The sequence below is a fragment of the Sinocyclocheilus anshuiensis genome, unplaced genomic scaffold (assembly GCF_001515605.1).
Source record: "Sinocyclocheilus anshuiensis isolate Anshui unplaced genomic scaffold, SAMN03320099.WGS_v1.1 scaffold393, whole genome shotgun sequence".
Taxonomy (NCBI): domain Eukaryota; kingdom Metazoa; phylum Chordata; class Actinopteri; order Cypriniformes; family Cyprinidae; genus Sinocyclocheilus; species Sinocyclocheilus anshuiensis.
This window is the reverse complement of record NW_015536501.1, coordinates 1,591,315-1,608,400: the sequence shown is the minus strand read 5'-3', so window position 1 is coordinate 1,608,400 and position 17,086 is coordinate 1,591,315. Positions and strand designations below refer to the sequence as shown.

The window sequence follows — 17,086 nt, the reverse complement described above, 5'->3', positions numbered from 1 at the left end:
AGCCATATAAACAATTTCACATCAGGCTTTCTAAACTTTTTTTTTTTGATTGCTCGTTTCTTTAATTCGTCAGGTTATGGATGTTGCATATGCCTCTTATTCTCACCAAGGCTGCATCTATTTGATCAAAAATACAGTAAAAACGGTAATATTGTTAAATATTTTTACAAGTTAAAATAACTGGTTTCTATTTGAATATATTGAAAAATGTAATTTATTCCTGTGATGCAAAGCTGAATTTTTAGCATTAGTGTCACGTGATCCTTCAGAAATCATTCTAATGTATTATTTGTTGCTTTTGTGCAATTGTGCAGAATTTTTGTTTTCTTTTGGTTGTGTCTTTACTTGGTCAGGTTATGGACTTTACATGTAGACTTCTGGATTTTGATTAGTATTTACAGTAAATCATTTGTTTATCTGTTTTCACATATGTTGTGAAACAGGTTAACAAAATACACACACACACACACACACACACACACACACACACACACACACACACACGTCTGGTCAGCTATCCTTGTAGAGACTCTCCATAGGCGTAATGGTTCCTGTCAGAAAGCTCAAGTAATGTATAACATGTTCTAAAATACATGAACTAATAAGAAATGCCTTTTAAATAAAAATAATAAAATAAGAATAAATGTCTATAGGCTAAACACACAGACTTCGCATCCAAAATTATTTTTCGGCTTTATCAATGTCTACAAAAGTCTTTACCTCTGCAAATAGCGGATCTCTCACGTTCTACGTTTTAAAGAAGACATTTTCACTGTATTTTTATATTTTAATCTGAACAAAACCATCATGACAGTGTGTGTGTGTGTCGTTGTTCTGCTATTTGTCCTTCTCTTTTATGTTTATGAACGTACTGAAAATATAAATAGCCTAGCCTATATAAGAAAACAAAAAACACTCAATCTATACGGTCGTAGTTTTTACATATTAAATAGGCAACAGATTTTTATATTTTATTTTAAAGACATTCCTAAAAATATTTTGTTTTCAGACACAAAAGAATCATTTTATTTTGATCAATGTTATCAATAATTACCATTTTGCATTATGGGAAACATAAAAGATGTTTGCGATTTGCTCTTGTGTCCCCGATCCGCATGAACTCAAGACATCTGACGCCTGCAGCTGCAGGATTCATTTCCACTCGGACCACTGCCGTTTCATATGAAATGTATAGGTTTGGGAATAGTGTTAGTTTATTTAGAATACCAGTCTACGAGTTTATTTCTTATTTGTTCATTCATAAATCTACTCTCAAATTATGCTATCTGGTTGCAATGAAAATTGTCTGACGAATGTGTTTAATAAAACTCGACTGTTCTCCTAAAAACTAAACTGTTCAGTCAAGACGAAATTCCTTTTGATTTCCGTGAGAAATAAACCACAATTAAAAACTAAAAATTGAATATTCCAACAAACAACTCAAAATACTCACCTGCTGAAGAGAAAAGAACAACAAAACACTTTGAGGGGCTTTGAAATTCTCAAAGAATGGGCTACAGATGAGCTCCTGAAGCCGGCCGCTGTTCTGCCTGGTGACAAAAACAAAGATTATTACAGGCGTTCATTTCCTTCTTCCAACGGCATTAACATCCGTAGACCAACATCCTTCCTAGAAAATGACGGGTTTCACACGAGACATTGCTTCGTCTGAATGTTGTAGTCATTATGGCTTGATTTGCATATTGAGCATCACTAATTTCCTCGGCGTGTCTAAATGCGGCTGCACGTAATAAACAAGACGACGTCATTGAACGTGACCCCCTCAGTCCTGCATCAAACGAGTCTCAAAACCAGATCAATTAATAACGACAGAAAGACAACCATAACGTAATTCGAAGAAAAACGCTACTCTCCGTAAGTGGGAAATTTATAATTGTTCCCAAATGGTAGAAAATGTCAGTAGATAGGCTACGCTTGAAAGACATGTTGGAAACACAGATCATATTCAGGTAAGTCACACCTGGTCATATCATTAAGACCTTCGCGCAACAAGAACTCATTAATTCCATCGCACGTATAATGCAGAGGTAGAAGGGGTGGATCATAAATCGCCCCCCACCCTCTCAAACCCCACCCAAACCCCCCCAAACTTGCAGGGTTCGCGCCGCACTTTCCATTCGCTCGCGCTCAAGCAGTCACGTGATGAAGTTCTGCTCTTCCCTCACACCTTCTCATCCTGTGGATGGAATAAGATGCTTTCAAACGACGATGCCAAGTGCATCTCCAGCAAACGAGTCGTGGAAGGATTTCGTGGATGTGATTTCTAATCGAGGGTGTTCGTTTATCCGTTTCACATCCAGATGATTGGGTTTTCGGTGCCATGGGGAGTCCAAGGAGAATGTAAGTAGCCTACCTCATGCTTCTAATTTGGCAAAAATAGGCCACGTGCAGCTTTAATATAGTGGATTTCCATGAAAGGAAAAAGAATCATTTTTAAAATATTTGGCCTGTGTTATCTCGGGTGTCCTTGTCAGAAAAAAAAGAAAAATGTTGATAAATCAACTAATTTAAAACGTTTTATTATGTTCTAACATAATGTTTTGCTTATTAAATAATAGGCTTATCTTATGTCATTTCAAAAAAAAAAAAAAACCTTTTTAAAACACTCATGGCTAAGGCTAACTGAAAATCTTTCTACTTTTATTAACACGCATGCTTCGTTGACCTGCGAGTCACTGGCTGTTCAGCAAACCATAACAGATACAGAAGTGTTAATGGTCCTCTGTGTGACGTCACGCCGAACACACTAAGTGGTTAATTGCTTCAGGGTGGTTAAATTAAGAGCTGCTGAAAGATAACCGATAAAATGGTATTATGCTTTAAAATGATGCTGCTAAATGTTTGTTATTTTAAGAACGTGCATCGGAGTCGTTCTGAAGCCTGTTAAATCAAGCTAAACAATTTGCATCCATGTGAGTAGAAGTGGATGCTTTAATTTACTTCATTCAGCTGCTTGATTTTTTCTCATTTAGATGTCTAAGGAAATCTTTCTTATAGGTGTATATATTTTCTAATAGAGTATGAAAAACATTTAGCCTATATATGTGTGTCTGTATGTGTCGATTGTGTGTGGACTAAGATTAAATATGTACAAAGAGAAAATGTATTTAGATGCATTTACATACAGATATTGCTTTAATTAGTTGTGAAATAATGGTTAGGTAATTTTGTGCATCCTTCTAGTGATGATATTTTATTTAGCGTTATTTTTTATGCTTGTATTACTGAACCGGAATCAGCTGCTGAAACGAATCTAATGAGGCAAACTAAAGAACAAAAATGCTTATAATATTCAGTAATATTGAAACAGGCCTGTTTACGTTGCAATAGATCACGTTAGTATTTCTGAAATCTAAGAGACGCGTAATGATTAATTATAATTCATAATGCCGTGAAAACTTTGTTGTACAAACAAGCAAGAAGTTGCACTCTTGTGCCTAAAACTAAACCACTGGAACGGAAAAGATGTCTATAACAGTATCATAAATTACTGAGCAATATTTGCCATCTGAAGCTGAATTTCATGGCATTTATTACCTTTATGCGTACAAATATTTCTCGTTTACTAAAACGAGTAGTTTAGAATGTCCTATGAAATGTTCGAAAAGCAGAAGAATTGACATTTTTTTTAAATATGTGGGGTCATTTCATGTAGGCTAGCATTTTTATTTTTTTTTTTTTACCCCAAGCCCTGGTAAATTTGTGATCCTGGTCTATATTCATAATTGCACACTGCAGAAAAGGGGCAAGCCGGTGCGCGTCGCCGCGTGCGTCTCCAAATGGACATTTAAATCCGGCGAGACCTCTGACCTCACGAGGTTTGTGCGCATTTTGGGCACTAGAGATGGAGCCCATTGAGTGCGTCAGTCCTGTCATCCGTGAGCACGTCATCCGTGTGCCATAAAGACGTCATGATGTTACCCCGAGCAAGAGGAGCGAAAATGCCTCCAGATCAAACCTGCGCGCATTTTACGCATGATGCGAGAGTGATATTTGAAGCCCAAACCCAAGCACGCCTGTGTTTACTGGCCATAAAGACGTCATGATGTTACCCCGAGCAAGAGGAGCGAAAATGCCTCCAGATCAAACCTGCGCACATTTTACGCATGATGCGAGAGTGATATTTGAAGCCCAAACCCAAGCACGCATGTGTTTACTGTCCAGCTCTCGCTCTGTGCCCGATGCTGTATTTATGCCTTGCGTTTTTTGCTGCGTGCCCGTTTATTCTCTTGCCTGGATACGCAGGATTTCATGCGTACTGCACTGTAAATCCAGCCAAGCCGAGCTCCGACTGGAATAAAAGCACCCTCGCTACTATGGATGGATGTAGCAGGCTCGCGTCTTGTAGGGTTGCCTTAATCATTCGAGTCAATAATTAAGAAGTTCAACAATTACGCGCGGGAGCCCAGTTGGACGGGATCGACCTCATTTGGATGAACTTTTTTTTTTTTTTGCGTGCAACTAATTACTCGCATCTGCTGACTTGGAGTAATTGGGGCAAGTGTGATTCTTGCGCTTGTTGTGGTGTGACACATCACGTTGGAGGCGTGTTGTTATCTTTGGTTATCTAGCTGTATGAGTGTGCTGGTCGTCATAAAGCTAGATAACCGAAAGTAAGAACCGCTTCTATCAGCATCTCAACGTGGAGCATTAAATATATCGGCGTTAGATGTATTGTTGCACATGTAAACGCTTCAGGCTGTTCGTTATATTATTAAAGCTTCTGGATGAAAGGAGGAATGCAAAGCACATAGGAGACAAAGGCGTAAGTTTGTTGTTGTTAATGTCAGGTCATTGGAACCCACGTGCGTCCGAGTATCGTTGACTCTGGACTTATTCAAGCTCCTCAAATGAAATAATTGGGACATAATGGGATGGAGGAAGGAATTGGCATAGAAACTCATCCTTAATTGATGCGGTCGAGCGCACGTGGGGGAGATGATGTGAACGCCCGTGGACCCCCATTCCCACGCTCGAGGGCAAGTGGGCAATGTCTTGTCTGGGGCAGAATATGACAGACAGCCCTGGGAGGGGGGCCCAAGTGCGCTCTGCTCATCTGCATCTCTGTGGAGGGTGGAACAGCGGAGATGGAGTGAATGGAGGATGCTGGAGAGTGTGTGTGACGGGAATGTGGAACGGGATGCTGTACTTTTACACATCCACACACGACTCATAAACTATCAACGACTAGGCCGACGTAGAGGCCCCAAGAGCTGACAACTGATTTAGAGGCTCTCTCTCACACATCATTAAGCAGCTGGCTGTACATTAGAAATATATTGTTGACAAAAAGTTGTTACCATGTTTTTCTTTCACATTCAGTTGACTGACTTTTTTTTTTTCTCTTTCTCTTCTTCTTTTTTTTTTTAAGATATTTTCTATTATCGAAACGTCTACATAATCCCTGCTTTTATATTACTTTAATATATTACAATATAGTATATATTATATTATTGGCATTTAGTTCCCTTAATACTGTAGAAATTTTAGCAATTTTCATTGAAAAATTTCATTAAAAATTGAATATATATATATATATATATATCTCTTAGCATATTTGGTACAGTATAGTTGTCTTTTAAAAGACAATGTATGGTGTTTTATCCCTTTTTTTTTTTTTAATATAAGGTATGAATTACCTTATAGTTTTTGAAGAAAATGTATATTAAATGTATTTTTAAATTATGTTTTGTAATTAAAAAGATTGATTCACTTCATAAATCATTATTAATGCAGAAAGGGGAATTCCCAGAATTTCCAGTGCAAACCACCACTCTTTGTTTGGATTTTATTTAAAAAGTTACTTTTTATTTGTGTCAGTGTTTTGTGCTTCCTTTTTTTGAATTTCAATAAAATATTTTATTAGACAAATTCCTTATGTGCCAGTGCAACCCTTCTGATAGAACATATAGTCATTAGGGTTTCTGGGTGCTGCTCAATGATATTGATATTGTTTCACATCATATTTGTTGCTGTGTTGTGTATTTTGGCACATGGAATCGGTTTTGATGGTCAGCTTGAACTTGAATTTGACCATGAAGCACATGCTGACCACTGAACTTTGATTCCTTTGGGACAGAGGACATCAGAGGTCAGACGGGGCACCACTTGATGTCACAGAAGGACTCGAACCAAAAAGGATAGAACTTGGAAGAAAAAAAAAGCATTAAAATGTATTTGTGTTCAGAGATGTTTACACCTGTTTGCTTCACAAGAAAAGAAAACAGAAATGGGCCACTTTGGTTAATCAGAACAGTTGCCTGAACAAAATATACAATTTCAAAGAAGTGATCTGAAATATATCATCCAAATCATTCATTAGATCACCCAGATTTCATTTATTAGTATTATTATTGTTGTTATTATTATTATTATTATTATTATTATTATTATTATTATTATTATTATTATTATTAATTGTCATTCATTGTTTTGGGGTGGTGAGGACATTAAATTACTTAGTTAAATAATATTCCAATGAAAAAAAAAAAGTAATATAATCACTGAAAATTATACCACTTTCTATTTCAACACCTGAACTAAATAAAGAAACTAAATGATTTAGTAGAGCACAAGAATATCTGCTAATCAATCTTCAGTTATGATGTGCCCGCCCACTTTTGGCAAATCTGTCATGTGTGATGAGCTCTTGAGCTGATTGGGGTTTCCATGGAGATGATGAGCCCAGCTGAATCTATATGAGCCGGAGGTGCCAGTGTGTCTATAGCTGCAAGAAGTGTAATGAGAATCACCTCGTCTTACTGTGCTTTAGTCACAGAGATATTACTATCTTAGATCTTCTGAGAGCAATTTATAATGAGAGCATAATCTATCAACGCTGAAGGATATTAATACTGAACCGTATCAGCTGTTAATAAAGATCAGCTGCAAAACAAGCTGATTTTCTTGAATGAATGGGCTACAAATATACTGAGAGCAAATCCTGATATCCTGTAATTGTGTTTCCATCTCTGATTTAGAACAAATCTTCTCATATTTTCGACAACAGCTGATAGCGGCTTTGCACTTCATAAACGTTGAGGCGGCTCAATAATACAACAAGACTGCTAATTTGCTGAGAGACTGGGATTTTGATGGAGAGACACGAGGAGCCGCTTTTCCTTCAGTTGAGGGCAAACACACAGATGTACGGATAGCAAGACCGAATACAACAGAATTAACCATGGAATTATTGCTAGCATGAAATTGACTGCAAATTGACTAAATTATTATATATTTCTGTATTCTGACAAAACCAAGATTCATTTGAGAATCAAATATTAAAATAAAGCTTTTTTGACTGCAGGAAAAGCAATAAAAGCACTGATTTGTGTGATGTTGAAAAGACGTAATCTAAAAATGATATTCCATACAGTACGACCCTTTTAATTAACCGTCAGCGGTTCACGGGCATCTCCAAACACGTCATTGTCCACCATGGAAGCGATGCCTCCTGTTTGCCACCATCTTATGGCTTTGGCAGTGGAGACTGAGAGGGCAATCCCAAAATGTCTGCTGACACACACACACACGCCACGCGCTTTGCATGTCACAGCACAATGGCTGCCCATTACCATGAATACCAATTTTCTAATTAGCACCATTTCCATTGGTTTAGCACCCTGAGCTCTGGCGTATGATTGGTGGTAATCACACTGCCTGGAGATTCTCAGGAGAGCCGCTTTTGATGAACATTTGGCATCTTGTGTTTTGATTCGGCGTCGCATGTACAGTATAAAGAGCATGTGGATGAAGATGACCTAGTTCTGCGTTTCTGCAGCGAAAACAAATCTTTGTTTTATGACTTCTTTAGCGTACACGTTACTTAACGGTGCACACATTTGAAATATGCTCAACATTTCATAGTACAGTGATGTGAAAGAGAGGAATTTTGATTCCTTTTGGAGTCACATCAGTGGCATGCATGAAATATGAACCGAAGAAGTACAGATAGATGGCAGACATGAGAAACGCTGTTGAATCTTTCATTCAGATTTAAGATATTCATGCAGTTATAGGTGTCGCTGATAGTTATGCACTTGTGAAACAAATCTTATTTAGCTTGTGGCCTTTATTCTTTCTTTTAGACTACAATCAAATAATGTCCATTAAAAGTTATTGCATAAGTTTCCATTAAAATTGCCTTGTTGAATGTTGTAAATAAAAGGTAGCTCAACCAGTAGGTCATGGGTTCGTTTCCCCAGGAATCATTACTCCAGTCTTCAGTGTCACATGATCCTTCAGAAATCATTCTAATATGCTCATGTGCTGCTCAAGATATATTTCTGATTATTATCAATGTTGAAAACATTTGTGCAACTTAGTATGTTTGTGGAAATCTTTTTTTTTTTTTCAGGATTATTTGATGAATAGAAAGTTTGAAAGAACAGCATTCATTTGAAGATTTGTTTTTTTTGTAATAATGTGAAAGACGTCTGTCACTTTTGATAAGTTCGATGCATCCTTGTTGAAAAATAATAATAAAATACTAAACCTAAACTAGTTAAACAGTTGTTTAAAATTAAATATTATATAACCATGTGATAATGCCTATTTGTGATGATCCAGTGAATTAAATACAAATAATACAAATTAAAAAAAAAAAAAAAAAAAAAAAGTTGCTTTGGATAAAAATGTATGGTAAATGTAAATTTAGACATTACATGTAAATTAGATATTATACATACCTCTGAATATGAGATATTGAGCTCACCATTATATACAGTCTTGTTGCACAGATAAACCACTTAAACCACATGGATGAAGAAATAGTTTTTGCTTTTCTACAATGAAAACAAAAGTGTTTTATAGCTTAAACACTAGTTTCATATTTCACCCTAAATGCATATATATCAGAACAGTGCACAAACATGCTCAATATTTCATAGTTTGATGATACCAAAAGAGAGGAATTTCGCTCACTTTTAGTCACATCAGTGGCATGCATGAAATATGACCAAAAGGAGTACAGATAGATGGCAGACACGAGAAACGCTGTTAATAATTTACACATTTAAGATGTTCATGCAATAATAGGTGCCACTGATACTCATGCACTATAAAAACAATATAAAACATTTCATAGTACAGTGATACCAGAGGAATTTTGATCATTTTAGAGTCACATCAGTGGCTTGAGCATGAATAGATTTCTTTCTTTCTGACTACAACCAAATAATGTCCATTAAAAGATATTGCAAAAATGGCATTAAAAAAATAGTCTGTATGGCGTAATTAAAATGTAGCTCAAACAGTAGGTCATGGGTTCGATTCCCCAGGAATGCATGAACTGATCAAATGTTTTCTTTGGATCCAATTTAAGTTGCTTTGGATAAACATGTATAGCAAATGTAATTCTAGATATTACATATACCTCTAAATATGAGATACTGAGCTCACCATTATGTGGTAAAGCTAACAGAATAGTATGTGCCTTTATTGTGGGTGTAATGTGAAGTCTATGTGTTTCTCGGTGTGTTAGAGGCAGCTGGAGCTCGGAGTCGCCCGCAGGAGGAAGTGGAGGCAGCGCTGCCTCATGAGGCTGATGCAACATGAGGTGAGTGGAGAGCCAGAGGCCAGAAAAAGGGATGTGAACATCCTCTGCGGACCATTCATAGACACATGCACATGTGCGTGTTTGCTCAAGATGCTCGTAGCACATCTGACATTTGTTTTCCCACTGCATACAAATCCAAAAGCATCAGGATATGCATGCAAATGACCAAAAACATGAGTGGAAAAATAAACATAAAATAATATTGGTGGAAAGAGTGGTTGTATAGGGGTTGAAGGTGGGAAACTCAAGCTCACAGGCTTTAAATATTATTGTAATGCTATGTTGCAGTGTTAATGCCAATGACGTGTTCGAAAAAAGACTTTGTTGCACTACAAGAATTACTTTGGCCAGAAGAAGTGTGTGTGTGTGTGTCTGAATCAGGGTGGTTTAGAAAACCAGGCCAAAGGCAACATTAAACCCCTGACCTATTTCTTCAAATCAAGTCGGTCGAATTGGACTGTTACATTAGACTCCCATTGAAGTTCTCTGTGATAGCAGATGCTAATGATGTGATATTTAGATTAGAATTACGAAACGGTGGGTCTGCATGAAGCTCAAAGCGTTTGTGTGTGTGTTTGCACAGAAATAGGATTAATAATAGAATAAAACAGCATGCAAATATCAATAAGCAACAACAAAACGATCCACAAATAAATATATTCCAATTTTTTCAGCAGCTAATTTGTTGATTGTTGCTAAACATGCACCGCTGTGTAAATATTAGCAGCCCAGCTTTCATCAAAATCTTCCTATCCAACCGCAAATGTGTATTTTTGTGTGTGAGGTGGATTTGCATGGGCTCCATTTTTATTATTTTTTTTCATGGTTCCCACCCAGGGAACAAAAGGCATGTGCATAATAAAATCATGCAAATGCATGCAAATTGCAAAACCAAAATAGGGGTATGGACTTGGTGCTTTCCTTTGTGATGCAATCATCCCCCTCACTGTGTACTTAAAGTGCTGGGTTAAGCAGGAGACAAAACGCTTTGAATGGACCAGAAAGGAGAACAAAAAAGAAGAACAGGTGTCTTTTCCTGTGCGCTAATGTTTTTATGTAAAAAAAAAATTCAAAGAAAAAAATTGCACACACACGCTGTATAAGAAAACGTATATATTTATATCAGGGTTGTTAACTATTATAACACTGATGTAAATGTATTTTGTTGTACAGCTTGTGTATGTACAATTACTTTCTTTAAATTAGCATATATTTATAACTATTGTTCACGTAAAGATAGATAATTTATTTAGTTAACTAAAACTAAAATGAAAAATCGTGTGAAAAATTTTTTTCTTGAAATAAAATCATTAACCGAAATAAAATAATGTATAAAGAACTTTTTTATTTCAGCTAGTTGCTGAGGCAACATTTTTTCAATTTAATTTTGTTCAACTTTATGTACTAAAATAACTAGAACAAAATCTGAAATAAAAATGAATAAAAACTATATAGACAACACAAAGTTACTTAAACTTTAATACAATATAACAAACTTTTTATTTCAGCTCATTTTAATTCTGTTAAAACAAAAACAAAAAAACTGATTCAAAATATTACTAAACTATAATAGTATCTCTTATTAAAATCATTATCAGATTTATATTTGTTTTTCATTTATTTATATTTTAATACATTTGTATTTATTTATTTTTAAAAGACCAGAGTTTTGTTTTAAAATAATAGGCACAAAATGCTTCAAATTTAGGCCACGTTCTATACATTTATCGGTACGTCTGTCCTTTGATACATTAAAGTGGGTTTTCTTACTCCAGACGAGAGGGGCTTCTCTCTCAGACACAATATGTCGAGATGTGCACAGGCCCAGTGTGCAGACAGACGCCTCACAAGCTTCTTATAATGCGTGTCGACATTAACATTCTTGCATGTCTAATGCCGGGCTCGCAGCAGACACATGGTGTCCGGAGAGCGTGTGAATGGGGCCGTTATAGACAGCACCGTCTTAATGATTTATTAATCTGCGCGGGCCTCATCTGAATATCGGAGCCTGGATGCTGAACAGCTCTGCTGGGCAGATGGGCCGACTGCAGACGTTCAGCGCAGTGTGTGTGTGTGTGTGTGTGCATGCATGTCGCAGTGCTGACGGCCATAGAAACACACACTGCAGAGCTGCACGTTATTTCAAAAGGCAACAGACCAGGCTCTGAAAATGTTAAAATTCAATTCATGTAGTGAGTGTTTTCAGTGTTATTTGTTAATCAGTTGACACATTAATGAATTGCAGTGAGTAGATTGATAAGCTGATATCATGCAATATGCATGAGAAATGAAATTGAAAGGGAAAAGCTTGGATGCAAAGAATTCATCTTTATTGACTGTTTTAGAAGATGCATTGAGTTTCAGCCCACCAGATCTTGTGTTAAATGCATTTTGCACAAAGTTTGAGGGCCATTCCATACAGTATGTGCATTGATGATGTGAAGAGGCGCCAGTGTGTAAAACTGAACTTGAAATTTACAGGCTTTATAATACCAGGATTACTTTAAACCCATTTTACACAGGGATTTACATCTGAAATATGTTGTGTGAAAGTTTGCATCCAAATCATTGATAAAACATGGCTGCATGAATGTACAAGTGTAAGCGAACAGAAACCATTTTGTGTATGTTGTGGTAAAGCTATAACATAACTTAGATTTGATGATATAAACTTCCACAGCAATTTATGTTGCTGTAATTTATGCTAAGGGATACAGTATTCGAATACTGTTCAAAAGTATTGGGTCCGTAATAAAACAAAAATTATTTGATTCAGCAACAATGCATTAAATTGATCAAAAGTGACAGTAAAGAAATTTATGCTACCAAATCAGCATATTAAAATGATTTCTGAAGGATCATGTGACAAACAAATCTGCTAAAATCAGCACAGGAATAAATTGCTTTTTAAATATATTAAATATACATAAAAAAATATATTATATATAAATATATATTAAACACATTTTAAAAATTGTAATTTTTTGGTTGAATAAATTGCAGTAAATAAATTGTAAGCATAAAAGATCTTCACATCAAAATCTCGCTGGGGGTGGGTGGGGTGGGGGGGGGTTCACAACAGGAGAGGATGACATAAAAATCCATTAGAAAGGGAGTTATGGTCATCTATAACCAATATCAATAAAATCCAGATGGTATCTACACAAAAAAATCCTATATTTCATTTTTGTTGCAATAAACCGTTTGGGGCTCTTAACTTAAAAAAACAAAACAAACAAAAAAAAACGTAAAAATAATGAATACTCAAATAATAGAATGTATCAATAATAAAACCGCAATAAACTGCTAAACTTTGTTAGAAATTAACAATTGTCATTAAAAATTTGTCTTCTAAGCCATGTTCCTGTGGCTCAGTGGTAGAGCATTGTGTTAGCAGCGCAAAAAAGGTTGTGGGTTCGATTCCCAGGGAACACACATACTGGTAAAAAAATGTATAGCCTGAATGCACTGTAAGTCGCTTTGGATAAAAGCGTCTGCTAAATGCATAAATTATTATTCAATTATGTTTTGGTCTCACCCTGATTCATTATGGTAACCTTACAATAAGCCTATAATAATTTATATGTCAGGGCTGAGAAATTGCCTACTTTCGTCATTTGTCTGTGCGTGTTTACGTCATGTCCGTAAATAAAGAAAAACATTTTTTTGTTAGATCTAAACAAAATGTCATTAATGAGTGAAAAATCCGCTAAAAATGCTATAAAAAAAATCCGTCCTCCAAACAGTGTTGTTGCCTCAGCCCAATTGATCATGGTAAGCCTTTGATATTTTATAGATGTCGGGGTGGATTTGCCAGCAAATTGCCTAGTTCCGTCATTTGTCTGTGCGTGTTCACGTCTGACCATAAAGAAAAAAGGTCCGGTTGTTATATAGTTGTATCATCTGTAAATATCGGTACACACAAGCAGAAGTGCGTGCATGTAATTTCTTAACCAATGTTTCTCCGCAAGTAACTTGCAGTTTTATAGTTCGACTGCTAGAGGGCCACGTACATAGACTGATAGTGGGTAATATATAACATTACATGAATGTGCATATGAACAAAGACTATAGAATACCCTAGACGTGTCACTCGTATTTGTTTTGAATGGGGAAAAATGCAACACTCAATATGGCCTCTCTATCGAACGAAGCCCCGCCTTCTGAGTAAAAGAGCCAATCCCTAATCGGTAAAGTCAGCGCGTCACTGCAGCTGCCGTTAGAAGTCCCGGTTGCTATAGAAACAGTCAGCGTTCTGAGACGTGCGCTCAGGAACATTTATGAGACCGTTGTTGTCAGATTTCATTGGTGATTTCAAATATGAAATGTAATCATAAGCTTGGTAAACAGTTTCGGAGAATTTGATGTCTCCCCGTGCCTGAGAGGCGTTTCAAAGATGGCCGCCGAGTGGCATGACTTTGGTATTAATATAGCATGTGCCGGCACAGGTGTAGCCTACATGGCGGCTGTTTTACATCAACATGAAATTTACATTTGAATTTCAATTTATTTAACATGCTTGTGAAGTTGGTACAAATTTCAAACTTGTGTAAGACTACTGGGAATATACTGTTTTCCAACATAACTGTGAAAACAATTGATAAATGCAACCTGCAGCATTTTGAGAGCAGCAAAACAGTTTAACAAGAGTGGTATTACCTCAAGATTTTTCATAACTCAAGATACTTTATATTTTCATGTTTCTTATGAATTACGGTAATATGAATTAGTAATGCAAATATGCAAGTTAAAGATCCATATGACAAAGTGATGATTATTAACAACACATTAAAAGCTTAAATTGTGTGGAAATATCACAGCATAAATTTGGCTATCATTTTTTTTATATTTCTTGTCATTTTTTTCCTCTTTGGTTCTTTTTTTTCTTATTTACACATGAGGTTTTTTAATGGGGTTTCCTGTGTGTGTGACACCTCCTGATTCAGAGAATTATGGATTCATCCAAATCTGGGTTCCAGCCTTGGCACATATGCAGTTGTTCCTATTCTAAGCACTCAACAGAGAGAGAGAGAGAGAGAGAGAGAGGTTCATGTAACACTCTCCCATGAAGAAAGCATGTTACTGTAATTAGACAGTGGATGAGTTTGGCGCAAGGATAATTTCCCCCAAACCCTTTCATCTTCCTGTTCTCTCCCCCACCTAATTTTACATAATAGTAAGACACGGCAGGCATAAAATCTCTCCTGAAGTCATGACATGGCCTCTATATGTGTGTTTAATGAGTATGTATGTGCTGAAAATGGGGGTCTTTTGTTCATTTTAGAATCTGGGAAATTTCTGAGCACTGCTAACCATTTATCTACTATTTTGTGTGTGGGAAAATGGACGCTCTTTCGTGCCATTGCTTCCGTCGGTAGTATCTCTGTTATCTCAGAAAGCACATTGGCTTGAAAACTCATCGCTCTTGTGGGGGTAAAATTCGGCTAGTGTGTGAAATGGGAAAAGAGGAACTAGCGTGCGCCACCCCGAGCCATTAAACCAGGCTCGGAGAAAGAGAACTCGGCACTCTGGTTTGTGATTAGCTCCATTGTTGGAGATATTTTGAGGTTCGTTGGTCTCAGATAATGTTCCCTAATGAGTTCACACGAGCTTAGCTGAACCTTGTGTACAGCCAGAGGTTATAGGGGTCTCACCAAATCCTGCATAATACAATGTAAAAGACTACATAATTCCCTGTCAGGGCCATCATACTCGTACCCAAGACATCGCATTTGATTGGATTGTGAAAAGAGCCTGTGATATTTGTGGTTAATTTGATTTACTTCACCTTGGTTACAACAGCAGGAAATGTGTCAGGCAGAAAAAAATATGAAATTTTGCTAAAAAATGATGAAACCTTTTATTCTTTACAACATGCATGCACTGTTGAGTCACTTAGATTTAAAATCAGTTTTTTTTAGTTTATGAAAACAAACACTTCATGCGCTTATGAATAATTTGCAATAAGACCAAAAAACGTTAAGTAAATATAACAACTTTTTGATTTTTGATGTCATTCAACATAATTGTCCATATAAAATCAATTTTAAACATTGGTGTTAAAAAAACAAATAAAACTGCTTCTCATATATATTACATGTGCACTTATGAATTATTTACAACCAGATCAGGAACACAATTTTTGATTTGATTAAAAATAATGTAAATTAAAAATGAACTGTCCATATAAGATATACATACATACATATACATACATACATACATACATGCATACATACAACAAAATTGTAAACGCAACACTTTTGTTTTTTCCCCCATTTTTCATGAGCTGAACCCAAAGATCTAAGACTTTTTCTATGTACACAAAAGGCCTATTTCTCTCAAATATTGTTCACAAATCTGTCTAAATCTGTGTTAGTGAGCACTTCTCCTTTGCCGAGATAATCCATCCACCTCACAGGTGTGGCATATCAAGATGCTGATTAGACAGCATGATTATTGCACAGGTGTGCCTTAGGCTGGCCACAATAAAAGGCCACTCTAAAATGTGCAGTTTTATCACACAGCACAATGCCGCAGATGTCGCAAGTTTTAAGGGAGCGTGCAATTGGCATGCTGACTGCAGGAATGTCCACCAGAGCTGTTGCCCGTGAATTGAATGTTCATTTCTCTACCATAAGCCGTCTCCAAAGACGTTTCAGAGAATTTGGCAGTACATCCAACCAGCCTCACAACCGCAGACCACGTGTAACCACACCAGCCCAGGATGGATTATCTCAGCAAAGGAGAAGTGCTCTACATACATATGCATACATACATACATATATACATACATACACACATACATATATATATATACACATAAATACATATATATACACATACATATATATATACATACATACATATACATACATACATACATACATACATACATACATACATACATACATACATACATACATACATACATACATACAAAATTTGTTCAGTATATATATATATATATATATATATATATAACCTTTTTAAAGAATGATTTCTTCTTTAGAATAATGTGCACTAATAAATAATAAGACCAGAAACAAAAATATTTGTTTTGTTTTTTAATTTCAAATGTTTTTTAAAAATATTTTAATACATTTATATTTATTTTTTAAATATACATTATATATAATCATATATATTCTTGCAGCTTTATTTGTTAAACATTTAATGTAAAATATTTGTTCGCATTATTCTCTGATATGAGTTTGATGGCAACAATTCCTGTTGTTGTGACCTCATGGCTGGCGTCTGGCATGAGCCGAGAGATAAACATAATTATGACATCACTTTCTCAAGCTGCCAGTGTTTTGACTGCTGTATGGAGGATTCAGACTTGAGAAAATGGCACATGCTAGCAAAGCACAATGAAAACAAAGGCGTGTGTGTTAGGGCTGTGTATCACCAGCAAAGTCACGATACACATCACGATACGATACGTATCACGATACAGAGGCCACAATACGATCACCTCAGAAGAATTTAGTAAAACAGCTGTTTATT

At 36.1% G+C, this 17,086-nt stretch overlaps 1 long non-coding RNA gene across 3 annotated transcripts in view; it reads left to right on the top strand.

Annotated features, from left to right (window-relative positions):
• Positions 1–1,645: 1,645 nt before the first annotated feature.
• Positions 1,646–17,086, top strand: part of LOC107689470 (uncharacterized) — a 17,872-nt gene continuing 2,431 nt past the window's right edge. For 2 of the 3 annotated variants that reach the window (XR_001634341.1, XR_001634338.1), the window contains exons 1-2: positions 1,646–2,361; positions 9,503–9,577. This is a non-coding gene — a long non-coding RNA (uncharacterized LOC107689470). The remainder of the gene's footprint in view (positions 2,362–9,502; positions 9,578–17,086) is intronic. The other variant, XR_001634340.1, reaches the window with a different exon arrangement.